The sequence below is a fragment of the Sitophilus oryzae genome, unplaced genomic scaffold, assembly GCF_002938485.1.
Source record: "Sitophilus oryzae breed Bouriz unplaced genomic scaffold, Soryzae_2.0 scaffold_1297_pilon_pilon, whole genome shotgun sequence".
Lineage (NCBI taxonomy): Eukaryota > Metazoa > Arthropoda > Insecta > Coleoptera > Curculionidae > Sitophilus > Sitophilus oryzae.
The window spans coordinates 14,005,868-14,023,720 of NW_022145945.1; the positions used below are offsets into that span (position 1 = coordinate 14,005,868).

Sequence of the window (17,853 nt, forward strand, 5' to 3'; positions counted from 1 at the left end):
AAATTTGTTGTTAAAGCTATTCCTTGTTTCTGTTGCATCTATTGACATTCCTATTTATTGAGATTCCCATCTCCTTGCAGTTCAATTTCACGTTGCCTAGTTTTTAAAGTTATTACTCCAATTGTCATCCTCAAGATTGTACCCTGCATTCCTACCGCACAAACGCCTAAACCAAGACAACGGGTTCGGACCGGGTACAATCTCCATCGTATACCATGACGTAACGAAAATGGTTTCCCCACACCCGATCCAACTCGTTCAACCTCAGCGCTAGTACCACCGCTATCTTGCGTAGGTACATTTGTAAGGCAAAACCAGCGGCGAGTACGGTTTTGATTGAACCACGCGCCAGTACCCAGCAGGTACGTACCTACGCAATTTCGGCAGTACCCGGTACCGATAATCGTTCGAAAAGTGAGAGTACTTTTTAGTGTGTACATGACCGTAAGCGGGTGTGAGGGTGTGTGAGGTGTGTAAAGGGCCTTAAGCCCATCGGACAGCTGTGGTGCACCTGAAGGAATACCTACACGGTACGTAGTAGTTTGGGCATGGTGTGAGTCGTTGGCGTGTGGAATGCGGTGTGATATTCAGTTGTCTCCATAAACGACTGGACGGCGTATATCATTGCGGTTGCATATTAAGGAGTCAAGGATGACGTGATCATTGTTGTTTGTAACTATATAAGGAACGTTTCGGTTTTTGGTTATAATTTTTTTAAAACTTTTAGCTTTTGCTATTTCTAGTATTTCTACTGATTCTTATTTTTGATTATATTTATTCATTGAAGGAATTTTTCAGGCTTACTTACTGGAGGTAGTAAAAAAATATAGGAGTTGTAAGGTTTTACCTGAACTGCCAGAAAGTGAAATAAAAAGAAACAAAGAACGATCAGCAAGTTAAGAAAAGTTAATAATTTTGCTTCTTAATTTAATATTTAAAAATCACCCGGTATAGTTTAAGTTTTTTGAAAAAAAAATCTTCAGATTTTAAATACAGGGTCTGGCTATAGTGCGTCGGGTATCTGGCATCTGTAGCTCCTAGAATAAACAAATTGAGAATTTTGTTCAAGTGCAAAGCTAAAGTATGTACCAGGATGTATTTCCGGAAAATATTTTAATTTCCTAAGGTTGGGTCAAAAAAGTGTGAGTGGATTTGGATGATTTTTTTAAATGGAACACCCTGTATATTATTGCATTTTGGCTTCCCTTCAGATCACTTTACAATAGGTAATCCTAAAATATGAGTAAATCTATTTCGATAGATTCAGAGATATTAAAAAATAAATCAAAAATATATTTTTTTAACCCTTCTTAAAAAAATATTAAAAATAGAAGAGCTGTTCTGAAATCAAAACTATGTTAGATATTTACTTTAGATGGTCTGTTCTTACTTTGCTATAAATATGGTAATCGTAAATCATACAGGATCTTCAATATTTTACGCCAAACTTTCAAAAATATAAAATAATTTTTCTTCGTTTTTTTTTAATAGAACACCTGTATATTATTTTTTTTATTATATGGAGAATTAAAAAATGAACATTTTTTGGTATTTAAAGTATGTATTTCAAGAATTTCCGGATACACGCAGTATTATTTCATATGGCGCTTCCAAAATTTACTCTGGAAATACCGTATGATCGAGAAAAAAACGGCGTTTATATAGGAAATGTCATTGATCGTCATTTCCTAGCCAACTAGACGCCGTTTTTTTTTTCGATCATACGGTACAAATTGAATTTGATTTTTTTTGAATATCTGCGAAACCGTTAAAAATTTTGAAATACTCTAAATACAAAAAATGTTCATTTTTTAATTCTCCATCTATTAAAAAAATAATATACAGGGTGTTTCATTTAAAAAAAAAACAAGAAAAATTATTTTCTATTTTAGAAAGTTTGGCGTAGAATTTTGAACATCCTGTATGATTTACGATTTCCATATTTATAGCAAAGTAAGAACAGACCCTCTTGATTTCAGAACAGTTCTTGTATTATTAATGTTTTTTTTAAGAAAGGTTGAAAAATATATAATTTTTATTTATTTATTTATCTCTGAAATTATCGAAATATATTTACTCATATCTTAGGATTATGTAAAGTGATCTGAAAGGAAGCCAAAAATGCAATATTATACAGGGTGGTTCCATTAAAAAACAATTATCCCGATTCACTCACACTTTTTTGAGCCACCCTATAGAAGTTAAAATATTTTCCTGAAATACATCCTAGTACATAATTTAGGTTTGCACTTAAACAAAATTTCCAAGTTTTTTATTCTATAGGAGCTACAGATGCCCGACGCACTATTGCCGGACCCTGTATATGTATATAGTTTCTCTATGTTTGCTTGAATTGTAAATAAATTATTTTGGTTTAATCCATTCAACCGCTACCGCGCAAAATGCATAGTGTTTACCTTTGAGACCAGACCAATAATACCATAAGCTAACTATAAGTTTTTTTATATTAGTCTGTGATAATACTCTCTATTTGTATTTTGTGTTAAAGGAACAAATTAAGAAAAAGTGGAAAAAAAATTAAAAAAAAAAATAGTAATCTAACTCATTCATATACAGTATGTCCCCCAGACAAACCTTTACAATAGGAAAAACATTTTTATTATTGACATTTTGAGAGAAATGCGTTTTTTATAAAAAAAAACTAGCGTGTACCCGCGACTTCGTTCGCGTCGAATCAGCTTTAAACATCAAGCAGTTTAAGCAGAATCGTGATTACTCAATGGTCATATTTTATGAAAGACTGTATAAATTTTTAAAAAATCTTAAAATATGTAAAACAACAAAATAAAATATACGTGTTTAAGAGTTTTTCTGAAAAACTCACCTGTTTCTAAATAAAAAATATTCTAATATTTGAGGGGTGGTTTCATCCCCTTAGAATTCGAGTTTCGAAAAATCCCTTCTTATCAAACCTCTACACCCTAAAGTGAATCCGTTTTCCAAAAATCAAGTTTTTACGTCAAGCGCTTTAAGCAGGATCGTGATTAATCAATGACCAGATTTTTCGAAACACCCTGTATACATTTTTAAAAAATCTTAAAATATATAAAAAAAGCAAAATAAAATATACGTGTTTAAGCGTTTTTTCGGAAACTTGACCGTTTTTAAAATAAAAAATATTGTAATATTTGAGGGGTGGTTTCACCAACTTTGGAACTGGAATTTCGAAAAATCCCTTCTTATCGAACCTCTACACCCTAGAATCAACCTATATGCCAAAATTGAGCTTCTAACGTTGAGTGGTTTGAGCAGGATCGTGATTAATCAGTGAGTCAGTCACTTAAGGATTTTATATATTAGCTGTGATATTAGTATAGATTTTGCTTGTTCTGAAATTGTTAATCCCGTTTATAGTTTTTCAAATTTCCATACCGTTTTAGAAAAAATTAGTAAAAACATGAACATATTGTTAACTTTTTTCTAAGATCCATGACAGTGCCAGTTGTGTCTGTGATTGTAACTCACAGGTAAATTGTATTATCTGTCATTTATTGGATGTATTTAACTAAATGTAGAAAATATGAATTCTACCTTTAACTTGATCTTAACAACAGATTTGTTGATTGGTAAAAAAATTTTGTTAAAAAAATATTTTAATGTTATAGAAAATATTTAAGGTTAAGTACCAATAACAGCGCTAGAAGAAAATGAAAGAATCACTCAGGCACTAAGTGCTTGAAATAGCTGATAATTGGTATTATGAATACCAAGGTTATGGCAACCTATCCTTTAAAAAGCAGGAAGCACAAAGGTGTATTGAATATAAATAATTAGAATGCTCTGTTGCTGTATACTGTTCTTTTAGTTCTATAAAAAATTTTATTTAATTAATTCATACTTATACAGAGTGTTTCCAATCAAATACGACAAACGTTGATGAGTGATTTATTGTTAAACATATACGGTAGTTTTTGTTATAAACTGTGCGTCAAAAATCAACCATTATAAAGATATTGCAATACAAAGATGGTGGAAAAATAAATAGCTATATGAAAACTATACTATCTGCATATTTTTTCACTTTTTTAAAATGAATACATGGGGTTGAAATATACTACCCCTAAGTATTATTATTGTTAACAAAATTTGAAGAAAAACTTAGACAACGACTTGGAAAAATATAAATTTGAAGAGCCTGGTATATCTAGAAAGTTTTTCACCTCCTGTATTGTTTTGGAACAGAATCTAACTAAGAAATATAATAAAATATTAATTTAAATTAAAAAAAAATAATAAAATTACATAACATACAAATAGCAACAAAGAAAAATATACATTTTTGCTACATCATCATTCAGATGCATTAAGTAATAAAGAAAGAAATAAAGTGAAAACAATAAAATCTTTTTTTAGGTCAAGTTTAATTTTGAATCACCATGTAAAATATTAGTTCTTTCGTATTTACCAGATAGTGTTAAGTATTCGACTCCACAAAATACCGTTGATTTGTTAATATTTATGATTTAATACATTCACATTGCATAATGGTTATGTGAACCAACTAACGGCATTTACGAATTTCTATTTCCAGTTGACAATTAATCTCTCACAGATAATTTACATGTTATACAGGGTTCGGCTTAGAACCTCTTTTAGTACGGAGTGTACAAGATAGCTTAATAGCCGTAAAAAACTCATGCAACTTTATTAGAATATTTTGAACAAGAAAACGGTAGTAATGGCCCTTTATATCTCTTAAGTGCTGTTAAAAAGGTGAGTGTTGTTGCTGTAAATAATAACTGTTTATATATTTATAATTAATTTATTTTTGTTTCCTAAAATACTTTGATTAAAAGAAAGTTATAAAAATTAAAAGGCGCTTCTATGGTAATATAATTTTGATTTTATTCTTTGATAGATGGTTATAATTAATTTTGATTAACGTCATATTTTTTATGTTTCCGTAGCATTGGATTAAATAAATTTTGTGTTTCTTTAATAATTTAAAACAGCAAAAAATATGACGTTAATTAAAATTCTGTCAATAATAATCTACAAAAGAAAGATGCGCACAACTTCTTATCTTAGACAGGAATTATCGGAAACAAGAAATTATCATCTTATTTGATAGTCAAGCAGCGTTAAAAGCGATCAACTCAGTATCAATCAATTCGAAATTGGTCAAAGAATGCATAGAGAAGCTGAATAAATTAGGCAAAAAAAACAAAGTCCTCCTACTCTGCGGGTGCCTGCTCACCAAGAGCTAGAAGGCAATAAAAAAGCAAATGATCTAGCTAGAAAAGGAGCGAACACTCCACTAACTGGACCAAAATCGTTCGGCTTCCCAAGTGGTAACCAACTAAAGGCGGAACTCAAGAACTTGGAACACTCCATTCTCAGCCTGGAATGGGAATCTTACAACGGTCTAAGACACTCGAAGAAGTTTCTGAGGGCTTACGACCAAGAAAAATCAAAGATTTTCCTGGATTTAAGTAAGAACAATCTTCGGATTGTCACGGGGTTTTTAACAGGACACTGTCTCCTCAATGAACACCTCAGTAGATTGAAACTAAGAAGAAACGGCGAATGCTGTGGTGATTCTGTGGGGAAAATGGGGAAACACCAGAACACGTCATCACTGAGTGCGCCGAGATGACATACATTCGTGCCATGAACTTTAGTACGACTGATGTTGGAGATGGAGAACTACCCTCTGTAAAGTTTCAAGTACATTTTCATGTATTTTTTAATTTTCTCGTATACGGCATGGATATTTGGAAAAGTATAAACGGATTAACCATTTTAGAACAAGCAAAACTTTCTATGAAACGGATTAACCATTTTAGAACAAGCAAAACTTTCTATGAAGAATTCAGTTTTCCTCTTGTAAAGACAATCCTGTAGACATCATTATTTTAGAACATGGTACTCTTCGATATAATTACTGAAACAGGTGTTTTGAAGTATCTCAAAATTGAAATAGAGTGTTAAATTTAGAAGTTTATCAATTATTACTAACTCACATTGAAACATATATGCAGCTATTAATAACTGTAATACACGGAGAAACTAGATTGCGAATAATGTCACGAGTATCAGCAAGCTTTTTAATAATTATTGTAGAATGTTTAGGACCAAATCATCGCGATCTTATACAGATCTATTGTGTGTTCCCCTTTCTAGAGTTATAAAACGAGTTATAACTCATTATACAGTCTCAGGGCTTGACAGAAGCCAGTATCTGAGACAGCACTGTCCAATGTAATCATGGCAGCGCTCTCCATTATAGTGGACAGCAAACTACAGGAGAGAGGATTGGGCATTAGATACAGATACGACGGCGGTCTGTTCAACATAAAAAGACTCAGGGCAAAAACACGTACAAAATTCATCACAGAACTTCAATACGCTGATGACTGCTCTAGTTGGAAATACGTTACAGCAATTACAAGAAATGTTGAACACATATACCTGGGCATACGAGGTTTTGGGACTTAAGCTGAACATCGATAAAACTAGAATCATGTGCACTCCCCCGGAAGATCAAAACAATGCTATAAAAATCGGAGAAGAACTATTAGAATATGTAGCGGAATTTAATTACGTCGGCAGTTTGATTTCGAAAAAGACCAATATCGACTCTGAAATTCAGCATAGGATTAGCAGCGCCTCAAGAGCATTCTGGAAATTAAAAGACAGAGTTTTCTACAATCCTGACTTGAGCACAAAAACGAAACTTGCAGTGGACCGAGCAATAATAATTCCCACCATGTTATATGGAAGCGAAACCTGGGTGCCCTACCGCCTACATATGAACGCATTAAACAAGTTGCAACAGAGACATCTTAGACAGCTCTTAAGAATCAAATGGTTTCATCATGTCTCAAACGTGTCGGTCCTTGAAAAAAACTAACTGCGAGAGTATTGAAGTCATGATTACAAAGTCCCGCTTAAGATGGGCTGGTCACTTATGTAGAATGCAAGAAAACCGCATACCAAAATATCTGCTTTACGGTGAGCTTGTAGACGGTAAGAGGGGGCCGGGTGAACAACTCAAAAAGCACAAGGATGTTTTTCACGAAAACTTAAAGGGGATTACCATGCAGAATGAGTGGGAAGAAGCAGCTCACAATAGAACGGAATGGAGAGGAATTGTAAACTCAGTTAACAGCGACAACCAAAAAGTAAATAAGCAACAAAGCAATGAGATTTTTGAATGTCCGGAGTGCGGTAGACACATAACATTTTCAGTCACAGAATAGCTCATGAAAGAAAACGCCTTGCGTGACCGTCTTCTGATGCGTGTCAAATACTCGTCAGCGAGTAATGGCAGTATGTATGTATGTTATGTATCTGAGACGGCTCGCCATTTCCGATATCAGCCGTACCAAAGTTTATGGTACGAACGGTTGTCATCTCGACGCACTCAGTGTTGAGGTGTTTTGGTGTTACCACAGATAACAGAGTACCTATACTGAGCTTCAATCTACTGAGGTCTTGACGAGACAGTGTCCTATTAGAAACCCCGTGACAATCCGAAGATTGTTCTCGGTTGTAAATTCTGAGAAACTTTTTCGAGTGTCTGACACCTCTGTAGGATTCCTATTCCAGGTTGCGGATAGAGTCTTCCAGGTTCTTAAGTTCCGCTTTAAATTAGTTTCCACTTGGAAAGCAGAACGTTTCTGCTCCAGTTAGTAGTGTTCCCTCCTTTTCTAGTTAGATCGTTTGCGTTTTCATTGAATTCTATCCCTTGATGAGCAGGCACCCTGAGTAGGAGGATTTTATTTACAGATATACTAATTTGCTAAAGAAAATCTAGGAACTAGTGGGGTTGCAGTCGGAAGGGTTTGACAAAGAATTAATACACTTTGTTAATTGTCAAGCTTTCAGAATTTATTCATTCCTTCCTCAGGACATTAACGTGGTACAAAAGAGACCTTCATAAAAAACTACATTAAAAAATTTGGCTTGTGTTGAAAACTCCACCGTGAAGCATCGCTGACCAGTCAACCACAAAAAATTCTGTTAATTCTATTAATTCTTTGTCAAACCCTTCCGACTGCAACCCCACTAGTTCCTAGATTTTCTTTCTCATTAGTCAGTCGAGACTACTTTCTGCTTGCTCCTAATTTGCTAAGATAACAAATATTATGCCGCGTCCAGACCAAGCAGACGAAACAACGACAAGACAGACACATTCATATTTTACGACAAAATTGCGACAAATCCAATACATTTCTGCGATATTTTTGTGTCATTTTTGTTTGTTTCAAAATTCGGAGACTTTTTAATGTCCCGTCTCGAGTTGGTAAATATCAAAGTGTCTATGTTTTGTTCGTATATTAAAATGACAAGTTGTCGGCGCAGTGTGGAGTGTGGATGGCGGGTGCTGCCAACAATAGGAGACCAGTGAAATCACACATGGTTAATAAAACTCATTCGCAACAACTAAACTTTTGACTTTGTTGTACTTTTGTCCTTGCGGAGTGGACAATTTGTCTCAAGTTTGTCTTGTATTTGTCTCAAAATCGTGTTTACTTTTTGTCGCCTTGGTCTGGACCCGGCTTTAGAATTTATTGATTTGTCTCTATTAATAAATCACGTCAGATAATCATAACTTTTAAACCCGATAGAAAGTAATCGAAAAAACTAATTTCTCTCAATGGAAATTGAAAAAGCTACCGATAAAACTACTTTTGAATCATTGCCTATAGTTAGTCAAAACAGCAATACGAGTTTTCTTTCATACCATCGTTTCTTAAAATGGTGTGATGGGAAAATACTATTGTATTTGTATTTCTATATTCTTTATCACTGTCTTACTTTTACTAGTGTTTTAACACATGTACTAAAAGGATATTACTTTTATTGAGAGCATGTGTTAAAAATGATGGTTTTATTAACGCATATTTAATTATTAAATAAATTTTTGAAGTGCGTGAGTATACACCTTAATGTCGCATCTTTATATGGAAGCGACATTCGTAAAGAACCTTGGCTTTTGGCTGGTGACCTTGTTTGTGGGTGTTGTTATTTATTTCCACCAAACTAATGAATGAATATATATTATTACAACATATTTTTTTTTATTGGAACCAAGAAAATAAAACAAAATATTTTTATTATTAATAACAATAACTGTGTTTTATCCTTATATATTAATGAATTATTCATTAATAAATATACTTATTGATACACTTAAAAAGTAAAAGTATTTAAGTAAAAGTTTGTCCAACGAGGGTACATTTGACAGTGACAATTGTCTGTCATTTTAATTCGCAGGTTAATTGTATTTTCTGTCCTATTTGGACGTCATCTGCCGAAATATTCCCTGACTCCTTGGACAAACTATAGTATAAAACGGCGTCAAAGACGGCTGGGAATGATAATAGATGATAATTTTGGCGTGATGAAGCTCCAGACGAGCCTATACTCTTAGCCTATACTCTTCTTTATTTCTATATACTTAGCCTATACTCTTCTTTATTTTTTAATGGCGCTTATTGCCAGTTACCCTTAAGACGGTTGTAGTTTATTTTTATTTTGAGTGAAATTTATTTTTAACTGGTGTAGGTAGTTTAAAATTTAAGAAAACATAATTTTTGGAAATAGATTTGTGTGTATGAAAACGGGGTTCTATACTTTTTTAATGTTTCTATAATTATACAGAGTGGTCCGAACTGTATTCTGGAAACTTTGGCAGCATATTCTGCAAATAAAAATAAGTAAAAAAGTTCGTATAAATGTATGTCTTCCTTAGTTTTGGAGATACAGGGTGTAGAAGTTTCATTTTTATTTCGATTTTTTCCAAATAATTTTTGAAGTAAGGTCAATATTTGAATGAAAATTGGTTCCTGGTAGTTTTTTGACATGAGAAATTTGATTTTGATGTCAATATGACTCCTACTTGTAGAGGGTGCCGCCTACATATTTTTTAACTAGTTTGAAGAGTAATAACTTTTCGTTCGTACCTGTATAAAACTACTGAGTAAAAAAATATATATCTTGGATGTTTTTTACGTAAAAAAGGTCTCTTAGTAAAAATCGCTAAGAGTAATGGTTCTCGAGATATTTGAAATTGAAATTATCAATACCTGTCATAATTGTCATAAATTAAACATGTTTACTAAATAGTTATTAGACTGAAATTATAAATTAGAACTTTTTTTGTGCCAAAAGTTTAATAGAAACGGTTTTATCATAAATTTTTTCGCAGAAAAATTTATGATTAATTTAAAAAAATAATAATTTTCCAAATTCATTATTTCAGTGTCTTTTTTATTTCAATTTATTCAACGTTTTCATTTCAATTTATTCAACGTGTTTATTTTTTGTCAATAATGACATGTATTAACTATTGCCATTCTAAATATCTTGAGATCGGTTGCTCGTAGCGATTTTTAACAAGAGACATTTTTTACGTCAAAAATCACGGAAATGTATATTTTTTCACTAAGTAGTTTTATACAGGTACGGACGAAAAGTTGTTACTCTTTAAAACAGTTAAAACGAATGTAGGTGACGTCCCTACAAATAGCAGTTATATTGACATCAAAATCAACTTTCCCATGTCAAAAAACTTCCAGACATCAATTTTCATCTGTATATTAATGTTTTAGAATTTTAGAATTTAGAATGAGTGGTAGGGGGGTTAATCACTTCGACCTTACAGATCCATTGTGTCCCCCTTTCTTGAATCATAACTCATCATACAGTCCCAGGGCTTTGACAAAAGCCAGTATCTGGGACGGTTTTATAGAGGGTAGTTCTCCATCTCCAATATCAGTCGTACCAAAATTCATGGCACAAATGGTTGTCGTCTCGGCGCACTTTCAGTGATGAGGTGTACTGGTGTTTCCCCATCTTCCCACAGAATCTGCATTCGCCGTTTCTTCTTAGTTTCAATCTACTGAGGTGTTCATTGAGGAGACAGTGTCCTGTTAAAAACCCCTGACAATCCGAAGATTGTTCTTACTCAGACCTAGGAAGATCTGTGATTTTTATTGATCATAAGCCCTCAGAAACTTCTTCGAGTGTCCTAGACCATTGCAAGATTTCCATTCCAGGTTGCGGATGGAATCTTCCAAGTTCTTGAGTTCCTCCTTGAGTTGGTTACCACTTGGAAAGCAGAACGGTTCTGGTCCAGTTAGTGGAGTGTTCGCTCCTTTTCTACCTAGATTATTTGCTTTTTCATTGCCTTTTATCCCTTGGTGAGCAGGCACCCAGTGTAGGAGGACTTTGTTTTCTTTGCCTAATTTATTCAGCTTCTCTATGTATTCTTTGACCAATTTCGAATTGATTGAGACTGAGTTGATCGCCTTTAACGCTGCTTGACTATCAGATAAGATGGCTATTTCTTGTTTCCGATAGTTCCTATCTAAGATAAGTTGTACGCATCTCTCGATAGCGTAGATTTCTGCCTGTAGGATACTAGGGTAAGTGCCCATTGGTTCGGAGTAATTAGTTCTCGACCCAAATACTCCGATCCCTGTTCCCGTATTGGTTTTGGAAGCATCAGTATATCAAGTTATGGTATGGTCGGTATGGTCTTTTAACTGCTGGGCAAGCGTTTCGCTCTTCCAATCCTTCTTATTGCTCAATACTACATTGACATGTTTGTCAAAGTTGTACGTTCTTGGCATATCGTCCACTGGGAGTTGCAGGAGTAGTATTTCCTTTTTGAGGGTGTTCCAAGCCCCTGATCTGACAATTCTCCCAGTACTAATTCCGTTAGTGACCATTCTAATCATTGTCGCATTGGCATATCTACCAATGACAATGTGCAGTGGTGTTAGATCTAGAATGACTTCCATTGCTGCTGTTGGACAGGTTCTCATGGCTCCTATGATGCAAACGCATGCTAGTCTCTGGACTTTGCACAGGTTTAGCCTTGCCGTCCGTTGCTCTAGATTTGTGTACCAGGCAACTGCTCCATAAGTAATCATGGGTCTTACTATCATGGTATACATCCAGCGCAAAATGTTAGGGGAGCAGCCCCATCTATTTCCGGCCAGTCTTCTGCATATCATGAGAGCCTTTATGGCTTTGCTGGTAGTGTTCTTAATATGCCTGTTCCACAGGAGTTTACTGTCCAGGGTTATTCCCAGGTATTTAACTTCCTGTGTTGGCAGTATTTCCTTTCCATCTAGTTGGATTCTTTTCAAGTTTTTCAGACTTCGCCTTCTGGTGAATGGCACTATCGCGGTTTTGTCTGAGTTGATACTCAGCCCGACAGTCCTACACCATCTCTCAGTGATACGGAGTCCTCTTTGGATAATATCACACAAGGTGCCTTCATGTTTCCCCCGAGCGATCATGACTATGTCATCTGCATACCCAATGCAGTGTATTCCCGCTAGAGTTAATTCATCTAGTAGTTCATCCACCACCAAGCTCCACAGCAAAGGGGAGGTTACTCCACCTTGTGGAGTTCCTTGCGTTGTTTTAACAGCTACAGTTTTGGTGCCCATCTGAGCCTCTGCTGTTCGTGTTGACAGCATTTCCCAAAACCAGCGAATAATAGTTCTGTTCACCCCTCTTGTTTCTAGAGATCGCCTGACCACCTTATGTGGTATATTGTCAAACGCCCCCGCAATATCCAAGAAGGCACAAATTGCTGTTTCTTTGCTATCCAGACTTGTCTGTATTAGCTCCGTTAATTGGTACAGAGCAGTTTCTGTGGATCTGCCCGTTCTATATGCATGCTGACTATCATGCAGTGGTTTAACCTTTAGATGATTTTCTCCAATATGGTTGTCAACTACTTTCTCCAGCGTTTTTAGTATGAACGATGTGAGACAAATAGGCCTAAATGACTTGGGATTTGTCCAGTCAGTTTTGCCTATTTTGGGTATGAAGATTACTTTTGCTCTTCTCCATGTGGTTGGTATATATCCCATCGCTAGACTGCTTCTTGTAATGCTTAGTAGATGGTGAGTAGCTATTTGCTGACCCTCCTTTAGAAGGGCAGGAAAGATCCCATCCACTCCTGCTGCTTTATAGGGCTGAAAGGTGTCGATCGCCCATTTCAGCTTTTGTTCTGTTATTACTAGCTTGGCCACTTCCCCAATCTTCCCTGCAAGGATTGTGGGGTTCAGTGGGAGCTACATAAGTATCAATAGGTATGCTACCTGGAAAGTGTGTATAAAGTAGGAGATTTGCTCTCTCTTCCTCTCCCTCCGTGTAGCTTCCGTCAGATTTCTTAAGTGCCATGTTGGGGATAGATCCACTCTTGGCCATAGCTTTGTGTAATCTAGCTGCATCAGGAGTAGAAGTGATGTTTTCGCAAAAGGATCTAAAGTCAGACCGCTTTGCCCTTCTTATCTCCTTCTTATACTCAGTTAATTTCTCGCTGTAGAGTTGCCATTCGCCACTGGATTTAGCTCTATTAAAGAGTCGTCGGACCTCCGATCTAAGTTTGGCCAACTTCTTGTTCCACCAGGGCTTGTTCTTACTTTTTTGTATGCCTTTACTTGCGGAGCAACTAGATTCAATATTAATATTACTTCAACAATTATTTGGAAAAAATCGAAATAAAAATAAAACTTCTACAGCCTGTATCTTCGAAACTAAGCATTTTAGAGCATACATTTATACGAACTTTTTACTTATTTTTATCTGCAAAATATGCTGCCGAAGTTTCAGGACTACAGTTCGGACCACCTGTATATCGTTAATTTTTAAAGTTTATATCAATTTTTAGAAAATGACGTCTAGAGATTAACCTCATCAATATTATCATCGATTGTATTGTAATTCCCCAACCGTATTTGACGCCGTTTCTTTTTGATCATACGGTATTTTACAGTATTGTGTCAAAATACTTCTCCTGGTTGCTAACTTTGACATTTACTCTTTGTAACTTTTTTCTTCTCTCAAAAATTAACCATTTTCAAGGAAAAAAACGGTCAACATTAAATGAAGAAGAACAGAATTCATTGCAACCGATTATTTTCTCACATTGCTCATAAATCTGTTCTTATTAGACCATTTTTGCTAGCTTTATCAATGAAAGAAACTTACCGCTCGAATGTATACGCAGGAATAATTGTTTTGATTACAGCAATCACAGTAATTGTTTTCAGATGTTTCATGGTCTTCCACGGCTAGGCTCGATGCACAATAATTATTTTCTTGAAGGCTACATAAAATAAGACGTTCTCTTTGTACCTACTAGCTACTAGCATTTTTTTAAAAGAAAATATTTTTTTTTCTGAAATTTAAAACAAGTCAAGAATACCTGCTGGTTTATTTTAGATTATTTCAGGTTTGGTGTGTTATTTTATAAATTTCAGTACCATAAGGTTAACGTATGTTAATTGGTACCTGGTGTCATTGGTACCGTCAAATTATAGCGGCAACTCGCTGTAATATTTGACGTTACATAACCAAAATTAATTTATGTAGGTTAACTGCAGAATAACAACAGTATATTTTAACGAGTTTTAAACAACAACTGTAAACTGTCTTAAAATATATATGTTTTAAATTCTGTTTTACCCTAACATAATATATAACTATTTTTCTAAACAATACTTATATATATAAACGGGATTTGGTTTAAGTATTTAATACTCATTTCCAACTACAGCCTATTGCTGCCTTCTCGTTACCCTACGCCACACATCTCGATTTAGAGCGTCATCAGCTTCTAGGTTACGAGCTTCCATTGCTTCCGTAACCGTTCCATTCCAGGATTTTCTAGGTCTACCTCTCTTTCTTCTGCCCTGGGGAGCCCATTGAAAAACTCTTTTTGGCCACCTGTTCTCCGGCATACGCAGAACATGTCCAAACCATTTTAAGCTGGATTTTTCGATTTGATCCAGTACTGTCTAAACAATACTTCTGGAAAAAATTTGTCTCTCATTGTTTTAACATTAAAAATCCTAGTTATGATATGAATGTTAATGATAAAGCAAAAGATCTAGCTTAGAAACCAAACCAAACCAAAACACTCCACTAACTGGACCAGAACCGTTCTGCTTCCCAAGAAATCAACTTAAAGCGAAACTCAAGAACCTGGAATACTAACCAGAAATGGGAATCCTCCAACGGTCTAAGACAATTGAAGAAATTTCTCAGACTTACGACCGAGAAAATCAAAGATTTTCCTTGATTTAAGTAAGAACAATCTTCGAATTGTCACGGGGTTTCTAACAGGACACTGTCTCCTCATCGAACACCTCAGTAGATTGAAGCTAAGAAACAACAGCGAATGCAGATTCTGTGGGGAAAATACTAAAACACCAGAACACCTCATCACTGAGTGCGCCGAGACGATAACCATTAATGCCATAATCTTTATTGGAGATGGAGAATTATCCTCTGCAAAACCGTCTTAGATACTGGCTTCTGTCAAAGCCCTGAGACTGGACACTCCGATAGCATCTACATCTAACTATGGTGCATGTTTACAGTATAATTTCTAGTCTGTTTATTTCCTCTATGTAAGATTTTCCGCCGAAACCTAATACCTAACAGGTGCAATTTTTCTTCTAATCAAACCTAACGTTTTGATTTCTTCTTTGTTAAGAAGACGGACCTTAATGTATAATATTAAATGTTAAATTAGCTGTTCTGATGTTATGCTGTTTGCAGATACGGCGCATTTTCACAGAAAAACTCTTTACGTGAGGAATTTTTAGAATGTCAAGCAGATAATGGTGATGGGAATAGAACTAGATATAATAATAATAATAGCTCCCGTATATAGCGTTTAACGCCTTGGGAGTAGCAAGGTACAGCTTGCCATAATAGAGCCGTTCGGTATACAAAGAAGGTAATGTTGTTATAGTTATTAAAACTGTTATAGTTATTTATAAAAAACAGCTTAAAAATAACAGGTTTCTTTATTTTATTGCTAAATATCTGAAAGAGTATGAGGCGGTCACCGCCAGGCGTATTAACGCAGTTGCAAGTTGCAAAAATGACGTGCTCGGTGGTAGTGTTTCCAGGGTGTCATAACATTTCTAAATATCGATTGTTATCTTGGTTGTTTACAAATAAGCGCTGTTTACAAATTGCGATATAAAAAAGCCAAAATGCCGTCACTAGTCTATACCTATACATTCCGATCTACCTACGCCCTGCCCCTCGATCCGCGTAGATCCTGAATTGCGTAGCAGTGTACAGGGTGCATCTCACTCGACGGGCGAGAAGCTCTTAGTTATGATTTTACCATTTGCGGTCAAAAAATAGCAATATAAGAAAATGTGTAGTATATTCTTCATAAGTAAACCAACTACACACTAGAGTTCGAATTAATTTTACACTTAAACTAGCGTGTACCCGCGACTTCGTACGCGTCGAATTATTAATTTGTAATGGTGATGATAAAGCAAAGCAAGAATTTCCATTAACATACAAACTGGATAAAATTTTCTCACGTTTGCCAAAAATAAGCTTTAAACGTCGAGCAGTTTAAGCAGAATCGTGGTTAATCAATTACTCAACTTTTTGGAAGACCCTGTATGATTTTTTAAAAAATTTCAAAATATGTAAAAAAAACAAAATAAATTATGCGTATCCAAGCGTTTTCCCGAAAGACTAACCGTTTTTGAAATAACAAATATTGTAATATTCGAGGGGCGTTTTCACCCTCTTGAAATTTGAGATTCGAGAAACCCCTCCTTATCGAACCTCTACACCCCACAGTCAATCCGTTTCCCAAAAATCAGCTTTAAACGTCAAGCAGTTTAAGAAGAATCATGATTACTCAATGATCATATTTTATGAAACACCCTGTATATATTTTTTAAAAATCTTAAAATATGTAAAACAACAAAATAAAATATACGTGTTTAAGAGTTTTTTCGAAAATCTCACCAGTTTTTAAATCAAAAATATTCTAATATTTGAGGGTGGTTTCACCCCCTTAGAATTTGAGTTTCGAAAAATCCCGTCTTATCGAACCTCAACACCCTAAAGTTAATCCGTTTTCCAAAAATCAGTTCGTGATTAATCAATGACCAGATTTTTCAGAACACCCCGTATACATTTTTAAAAATCTTAAAATATTATTCTGAAAATTTTTCAGAATAAATAAATACCTAAATGTTGAAACTTAATAACCAAGTACTGAAACATACAGCGCCATAATATCTCGACCTCCGCCCGTTATGCTCGTAACAGGTTGAAAAACTACTGATGGTATCTAAAACAACTGATGCGTTATTCTCCAACCTGTTTCGAACCTCCATCGACAATCGACCGATGCAGCAGCGTTACTTTCCCACTCCTGTTATCTCGACCGCGAGGCGTTATGCCCGCAACTGTTTCAAAAAAGCTGCTTCTTTTATATCCTATTATTTTTAAGCTGCTGTAAGCCCAACACGCCGTACCGCGCCGTAGCGCATACCCAACTCCGTTGTCCGTTGTATCTCGCCGCCTGTATGGATGAGAAGTGTCTAGCCATAGCAGTCAACTATTAAGTTTGACCAATCAGGTTGGTTAGCGTGGTTATTTGGAGTGTGTTAATTCATTTGTGTTTGTCAAAAACTCTAACGTGATTGGTCGGGCTTAATAGTTGCCTGCTAGAGCTAGACACAAGTGTATCGATGGTTGTCGAAATAACATGTTTTCCATCCATACTAGTTGTTTTTTGGAATTGCTTCGAGCAGCATCGAATTTCGTGGCGGTGCAGAGCGCCGACTTCGTTTCACGAACAGTCGATCTCCGCGTGTCGTTATTTTATATCTGTTATTTTTTAAAAGTAGTAACGGTTGCGTTATGTTATTTCTAAATAATTGTTATAAAATAAGAGATAGTTAAATAACAACCCATCACTACCTTCAACCGCCTATTATTACCTCAGGATTGTGAATCCCAAGAGTTGACCTAGGTACCCAAACTATTTTTATTTTAATAAAAATAGTCGGCTGATGAAATGCCGGG

General features: G+C 35.2%; 1 pseudogene; it reads left to right on the plus strand.

The window, feature by feature from the left end:
* The first annotated feature begins 276 nt into the window (after positions 1-276).
* The window catches only part of LOC115874498, an 84,986-nt pseudogene continuing 67,409 nt past the window's right edge, over positions 277-17,853 (plus strand).